Raw genomic sequence first — 8,387 nt, 5'->3', positions numbered from 1 at the left:
GTGGGTAGGTAGGGGAACAGAGGTGGGGGGAGGGGTATGGGAAACTTTCGGGATAGCATTTGAAATGTAAATAAAGAAAATAATAATAATAATAAAAAAAAAGGAAATGAAGGCCAGCAGAGAGAACCAACCATCTAACCACTCAGTGGCATTTAGTGAAGGGAGGGCCAGTGCACAGACAGCTTGAGCCACACTTGCAGCCTCAGTCCCCTCCAAAGTTCTCTTCCTTCAGCTTAAAATGTAAGACTTTTCTTCCTTTTCTCAACAGCCCAGGCTATCGTAATAGAGAGAGCCAATTTAGCATTCACCAGACACCTGCCAATCATACATGATTCTACCATATCTTTGGCAAGCATGCAGATGAAGTCTTTGACCTCACTCTGACAAGTGGAGTGAGCCGTCTGTACCTCTCCTGGGTTTCATGTTCCTATTGGCCGTGAACCTCCCAATATGCAAAACCACTTTGTGTTCAGTGTCCAGCAGACGGGAGCTCACTGTGTACTCAAAGCAGATGTGAAGAAGCAATCATTTGCTTACTGCTGCAAGGGAATTCAAATCTCTTGGATAATTTGAAACAGTCCACATGACTGGTTTGAATGCTTTAAAACGTAATAGCCATTCTCTGGGTAGGTGTTAAGTAACCTGCCAAACTCTGAGATTAAATTAGCTTAGTAAGCAAGAATCTATTCTACTTTAAAGTGGCCCAAATCCTTTCTTAAAATGATCAGCATTAATTCTCAAATAATCATACTCCTTTAGCCTCAGAAAGTGAGATAACATTGCAAGAAATAACAAGTTATTGATACAGTTGAAAACTGTTTTAATTGCTTTTATTATTTATGAAATGTTAAGTGCGGGTATATGTGTATGTTCATGTGTGTATGTGTGTATGTGTTGTGCATGCATGCATACAGCACACACACACATACACACACACGCACACACACACATACACGTAAACATGCACTCAACACTCCCAACCCTTTTATTTACAACTTTTTTGCTTACTTCAGGTCTCAAAGGACTAAAGGAAAGCCAGTTCTCGGCGTCTGTCTGTGAACAGGGGAAATCTGAAAAGGCACCTTTGGGTCCAAAAGTACAGAAGACCTAACCTCTCCCAATCCCTGCCTTCTCTCAGAGTTCTTCCAAAACACAAAACTCAGGCTTCTAATCTACAGTCTTTCCACCCATGGAAGGACTACAATGCAAATTGGGGGAAATGCATCTCTCCTCAGGACTATTATCACTGAAAATAGGAAAACCCTCAGGTTAGTCAAGACTGCCTCCTTTGACATCCTTAGCACCAAGGACTTCACTTGTCCTTAATAGCCTGCTGCTCAGTAGGGAGCTCAATGCACAAGCTTTCAGCTGGTCTCCTCCTGATTTACGCAGGCTTCGTTCTCTCTGAATGACTTTCTCCATTTTATTGAAAATATGTATTTTTTATCACATAACATATCTTGATTACATTTTCTCCTCCCTCTACTCCTCTCAGTTTCACCCCTCCTCCCCTTGAATGCAGACCCATGATCCTTTCTCTCTTTCATTAGAAACACACACACACACACACACACACACACACACACACACACACACACAAACAAACAAAAAACAGGCTTCTATAGGATAATAATAAAATATAATATGAAAAACAAAACACAGACACATCAGTATAGGACAAAAGAAACAAACGGAAGGAAACAAGCGCCGGAGAAGGCACAGGAATAAAACACCTGCTTGCTCGCACTCTCAGGAATCCTACAAAAAACACTAAACTAGAAGCTATAATGTGCCCTCAGATGCCTTGTGCAGAGGTGTACAGGCCCTGTGCATGCTGTCTCAGTCTCTGTATGTTTGTATGAGCTCTCTTCATGTTAATTTAGTGGGTCATGAGTTCTTGGTGTTCTCCCTTCCCTCTTGCTCTTACAATCTTTCTGCCTCCTCTTCTGTAGGGCTCCAGAGTTCAAAGGAGAGGGATTTGATGAAAACATCCTATTTAGGGCTGAGTATTCCAAGGTTTCTCGCCTTACATAAAGTCTGGCTGTGGGTCTCTATATTTGTTCCTATCTGCTGCAGGAGGAAGCTTCTCTGACGATGACTACACAAGGCACTGGTCTCTGCGCACAGTAGAATATCATTGAGGGGTCATGTTTTAGTATAACAGTCATACTTCGTTTTACCCTAGGTCCCAAAGCTATCTAGCATCATGTTCTTGGTCACCCAAGCAGTGGTGGGCATGGGTTCTATCTTGTAGAGTGGGCCTTAAGTCAATCAGATATTGGTTAGATATTTCCACAGCTTTTGTGCCACCATTGACATAGCATGTCAGGACACCATTATAGATAAAAGAGTTTATAACTGGATTGGTATTACCAAGACAATAAGCTGCTCTCCACAAACTGATGATAAATGGTTAATGACTAGAATGATGAAGAAGACACAAATTTATTCTTTAGCAATATCCAGACATTTTTCTGAACAAATTAAATAATCTATGTATTTTCCTATACACTGAAGATCAGCAATATAAACAGAAATATCTTTTAAATTGTTTGATAACTTTATTCATAGCTCCTTTCTTGCAATATTTATAAGAACAATAAACAATATTCTTAAGTTGAATTAGAATTTTAGAAAATTAATTTCTGCAGTATGTGGCAATTGACATTTTTAAATGTAGTATTACCAGATAATCAACTGGAAGCTTCATTTTCTGGAGACTTCTTAACTCAACCATCAATAATTACTTATCTTAAAAGAATTGCAAATTAGTATTAAACACATTGAACATTTCTAATTTCCTGTTTTTTGAAAAAAAAATGGAGCTTTGGTGATGAATAGTCTTTCTACTTTCTTCTGTTAGATGAAATAAGCCATCGTATTTGAGACATCTGTTCGTATCCTTACTATACACAGCATATTCCTAAAAATATAAACAATCATTTAAGAATTAAATAAGCAGAGCTGGGCGTGGTGGCACACACCTTTAATCCCAGCACTCAGGAGGCAGAGGCAGGCAGATTTCTGAGTTTGAGGCCAGCCTTGTCTACAAAGTGAGTTCCAGGACGGCCAGGGCTATACGGAGAAACCCTGTCTCGAAAAACCAAACAAACAAAGAAAAGAATTAGATAAGCAAATGGGTTCCATTGGGTTTATTTGTCACTGGCATGGTCCAGTGTTCCTATTTGTGCATATTGATATGGAAGGTACCTGACAAAGGTCTATCCTTGCAAGGTCTATTTCCAAGTGACTCAAAATACTTCATAAATATTTTGTATCATCCTAAAATGATTAAGGGAGAAACATTATATATTTCCATAGACATGATGTTGATATTACTCAACCACCACCATTTCAGTAATCTAGGTCAGTGGTTCTCAACCTTGTTAATGCTCTGATCCTTTATTAACAGAGTGCCTCGTGTTGTGGTGACCCCAACTACAAACTTATTTTTGTTGCCACTTCATAGCTCTGACTTTGCTACTGTATTGAATCTTAGTGGAAATATCTGTGTTTCCTGATGTTGTTAGGCTACCCCTCTGAAAGGGTTGTTAGACCCCAAAGGGGGCCACGAGCCACAGGTTTAGAAACACTGATCTAGACTGTCTATGGCTACAAAAAGACATGTGATTCAAGTAACATGATTTCCCATTTCAACAACCAACTCATGTTTTCAAATTTTTCTCTCCCTACTCTGTTGAGCTTTATATTTGCCATTTGAATGTCTGTCAAACTATCTGTCATAACTTCCTGTCTTCTCCCTGTAATGCCTTTGACTACATTCAGTATTTATTTCACCGCTTATCTTCATTCTTCAAATGATTCATTCAAAGTAATGATTCTCACCCTTGGATGATTTTACTCCTCAGGAGCCGTTAGGAAAGTCTGAAGACACTTTTGTAACACGAGTTGTACTGTTGGAGAGTGTAGAATAGAGATGTCCGTCACAATCCATAAAGTGGGTTTCATAGTTCTTGGGAATTTTTTCACAGGGCTCTTCCTTAATACAGTTCCCAATCCTTGGAAACTTAGCTCAAATTAACTGTCCTTTGTCTGTCTTCCTACAGCACAAGGAAGCATGCCCTTGTCAGAAAATTAGTGGAGGGTTGTCAGACTATCTACGTGCCCATTCTCCCTACAGGAGTACAAGTGCTCTGATTTACTGATTGTTTCCAGGATTCTGTTGTCTGCTGTTAAGGGATGAATGCACATAAGGAATGAATAACTAGGGTGGTGAACATTGACTAATTTTATTCATCCAGGATCAGAATTTTACTAGCAAAAAGAATTACATTGAGATACTATTTTTTTTTCTAAAATTCTCAGAAAAGCCTTTTTATCCTCAAATAATAACATGAATACAGAACTATTCTTTCTACGTTGAACTATATCTAGTGGCATTAAATCTTTGTATAGATCGTAATGAAATAAAAGTGAGACTGGATTTTCAAATTCATTGTCAGTTATATACAGAAGAGGCATGTACACATAATTACTTTCTTGCATATATGAATAAATGAGTTGGCAATGGGCCAGAGAATACATATGGATTCTGTACATACTATAATATTTTGACTGTTCTTTTTAATGAACATATAACATATGAATATGTTAGGAAATATTCCTGGTATATCACTATTTGTCCTTCCATATATACTTACCATAGATGCTTGAGAGACTTAGAATTAACTAGTTCAAAAGTTAATTTTATCTTAGCATATCTGTGAGAACAAGACAATTTTCAATGCATTAAACATCTTGATTATCTATCTATATACTAAAGCATGAAAATAGGTCAGTTAGCCATCATTAAAGAGTTTATGGCTCTCTTCCTCATCTCCAGTATTTCTTTGAATTTTTTAAATTAAGGGTCAAGAACATAGCTCACTGATAGAGCATATTTGCAACTTGTATAGAACTCTACGTTTGATCTCTAGCATACAAAAAAAAGGAAATAATAGAATAAAGATGTTTTATTATATAGTTTATATCAATTATTTTGTTCAAAGATATGAATTTTAACAAGGAATTAAAACCAGTAACATTACATAGTAACAGGCTTCTAAAATGCCTTCAGGACACCTCTCCTCTCTGTGTTTGCAAAGAGAGCACTAAAGCTGAAGTTATCGCTTGGAACATCAGCTTGGCTATAACAGATAACCTCAGGGGTCTCTACAGTCCTACTGTAGTATAAATGATAGCTTTATAAACAGTGGGTCTCAACACTAGATGAGATTTTGTAACTAAATGTGGAGGTTGTAAAACATTTTGGTAACAGTGAAAGGTTTCTGAATGTTCAATTACCTAAACTGAATGAACAATTAAACACAGAGTGAATGTTACTTCTGGGAGTGCTGGTCTATGTTGCTCAGTGGGACCCCACTTCAGCCATGGTACTGAATACAACCTGGGAATTCTGCGCTATGTACTTGTCGTCTGACCGTGATCGGAGTAATGTTTCCTGAAATTCTTGTACTTTAAGAACTACAGTGTTTCTACTGTACACAATGAATGTGTTGCTCTTATAGAAATACAATGCTTTAATTGAAAAAGCTACGTTGTAACATTTTCCTGCATCACTAGCCAAGATGTAGGAATAAAGCTACTGTAATTTTTAATTGTATTATGTTAGACTTTTTAACTTACTTTAAAAAATGGGTATTTTAGCTGTTACCTGACTCTCAGAAAAACATTAAGTGAAGTAAAAGCATTAAAGGAAATGAGGATAGAACAGAATTTCCAGCAATTTCTGAAGTACTCTTAAGTATACTTCTGCCATTTTTGTGGTATGTATTCATGAGCAATTTCATCCTCAGGAACGATAGGTGTTAAATCAAAGCATCAACAAGTTCTGAAAACAGTTGAAAACACTTTTTCTGCAGTATCAGATATTCAGTCTAGATTGAATTTGATGAATAAACACAAATAAACAACATCCACTTATTGGTATACAATTTTCTTACATACCTAATAAGTATTAAAATTATATATATATATTCTGGGAACTGTTTTTTCAAGTATGTTTCTTCATAACTTAATGGCCGTGAATACTTGCTTTTTAAATGCAATTTTATATGCTAAAAACCCAGATACAATTAGAATATCTTGGGTTAAAAGCCAAGAGTCAAAGAAAAACCTTAGCAAAGTTAAAAACCTTAGTACATAAGAGACAGCTTCTACTGCTATGTCCATCTATTCAGTTCTGTTAACATGATGGCATTTGACTGCAGAAGACAGAGCAGACAAAAGAAACAACAGAACTTAGGGATGGGGCCTGATTTCTTCTGGCTTTGTCCATTAGAGCAGGGAGACCATCAGCTGACCATTTGAGTCTATATATAACAATGAATGGAAGCGGTCATCCTATGTGTGCACGTGTATCTGTGTGTGCACACATGGACACAGGAGTTCAAGTGGCCAAAAAGGCCACTGGATTTCTTGAGCTATCTGACATAGATGCTGGCAATCAAATTCAAATCCCCTGTATGAGAACTATGTACTCTTATTCCTTAAATTATCTCTCCAACCCAATTATATAATTTTAAAAGCAAATAAAAATTGAGAGTTTTGCTTCCACACATTGGTAAACTAATATAATAATCTATTCAATATTCTAAAATTAAATTCTTTCTAAAACTAGAATTAACACAGTAAATGAACATTGATATATTTCCTCTTTTGATGGTTTTGGCTTTTATTGTTTTGTTTGGTTTTTAATCTGCCACACTTCCGAAACTTTATAACACTAGATAAAACATATGTAGATATACAACAATCTCACTGGATGTTGTTGTTGTTGTTATTTAATCAAAGATGCCCTAATTTGAAAAAAGAAAAGAAGATACATTAAATCATTTAGGAAATTTAAAATAGTATTGTGATGCACTTTAAAGTGAGCTCAGTTCATGAAAATAAAGTGAGTATCAGTTCATGAAAAAGAGTTGAGAATGTTTGTGTATTTTAAACATATCCTAGCTGTTTTCATCTCTATGACGATGTCAGCATTATTATGTTGAAAGTGTATTACCTCGATATGTCGTCACTGGTTTGAGTATTCTTTAAATTATCATTCTATGCATAATGTATTTGAACTGTGGATCATTCCAACTCACTCCTTACACACTGCACAGTTGTTTATTTTTTTGTTTTTTTTTGTTTTGTTTTAATTTGAAAATGCTTTTTCTCCAACTTTGAGGACTAAGGTTGTTAATTATCAAAAAGCAAATTATGGTACATGGATTATTTTTCAACTTTCAATACTTTTACTTCTAAATATGTAAATCTTCTCACAGATACTATTGTTTATTTTGGTTTAGAATAATTTCCCTCTGCCAAAATATGCTACAGTTTTTATAAAAAGCACCAACAATTTGTCCTTATTATGATTATGCTAGAAGTTTAGCTGAATATAAACATGTCAAAATATATAAATGTATTCAATTAATAAATGGAGCCCTAGCAATCTATTCCTCCCATAACTGCAGACATTTCAAACTGCAATTACAAAATTCCAAATTAGCTCTCTTACACCAGCTGAGCATTCCTTGTTTAGTTTCCTGTGCCCTTTAGTAAGGCCCCATCTCAGTGTGTTCATGTTTGCAAGGACTATCTGCAGAGATTGTAGTCTGTTACTTATTCAAAATCTTAATGACTTTTTTGCCATTTTATTTTTTAGTTCTGAATTCATTTTGAAGCAGTGATTTTTAAGAAATAGTTTATTGTATGTGTGTGTTTCTATGTCTGCGTGTCTCTGTACATCTTTCTCTGTGTAAGCCACATGTGTTCAGAGGAGTCTATGAAAACCAAAAGAGGACATCTTATCACCTAGAGCTAGAATAACAGGCAGTTGAGAGCCACTGGGTCATGCTGGGAACTGAACTTTATTTCTCTGAAAGAGCAGCAAATATTCTTCACCAGTGAGACATCTCTGCATCCTTCAATGATGGTTGGTTTTGTTTGTTTCTTTGTTATTTTTTTGTAGCAAATTTGAATTTTCTGGCTGTCAAGTGAGTAGTAGTATGAGTATAGCTCCCATAATAGGGAGAAAATGTCAACAACCATTTTCTCATTGCATATTTATCATCAATTATTTTTTAAAAATTATTAGATATTTTCTTAATTTATATTTCAAATGTTATCCCCTTTCCTGGTTGCCCCTCTGAAAATTCCCTGTCCTCTACCCATTCACCCTACTCACCAACCCACCAACTCCTGCTTCCTGGTACTGGTATTCCATTTCACTGGGGCATAGAGCCTTCACAAGAACAAGGAACCTTCCTCCCATTGGAATTTTGATGGGGATTGAATTGAATCTGTAGATTGCTTTCAGCAGGATAACCATTTTTATTATAATAATGCTGCAAATCCATGAGCATGGGAGATCATTC

At 36.1% G+C, this 8,387-nt stretch overlaps 1 protein-coding gene across 1 annotated transcript in view; it reads right to left on the bottom strand.

Annotated features, from left to right (window-relative positions):
* Kcnh8 (potassium voltage-gated channel subfamily H member 8) overlaps positions 1–8,387 on the bottom strand; it is a 365,093-nt gene that overhangs the window by 288,997 nt on the left and 67,709 nt on the right. The window lies entirely within an intron of this gene.

This window comes from Mus pahari, chromosome 18, assembly GCF_900095145.1.
Source record: "Mus pahari chromosome 18, PAHARI_EIJ_v1.1, whole genome shotgun sequence".
Lineage (NCBI taxonomy): Eukaryota > Metazoa > Chordata > Mammalia > Rodentia > Muridae > Mus > Mus pahari.
The sequence above is the reverse complement of the archived record's forward strand: the minus strand, read 5'-3'. Positions and strand labels throughout refer to the sequence as shown.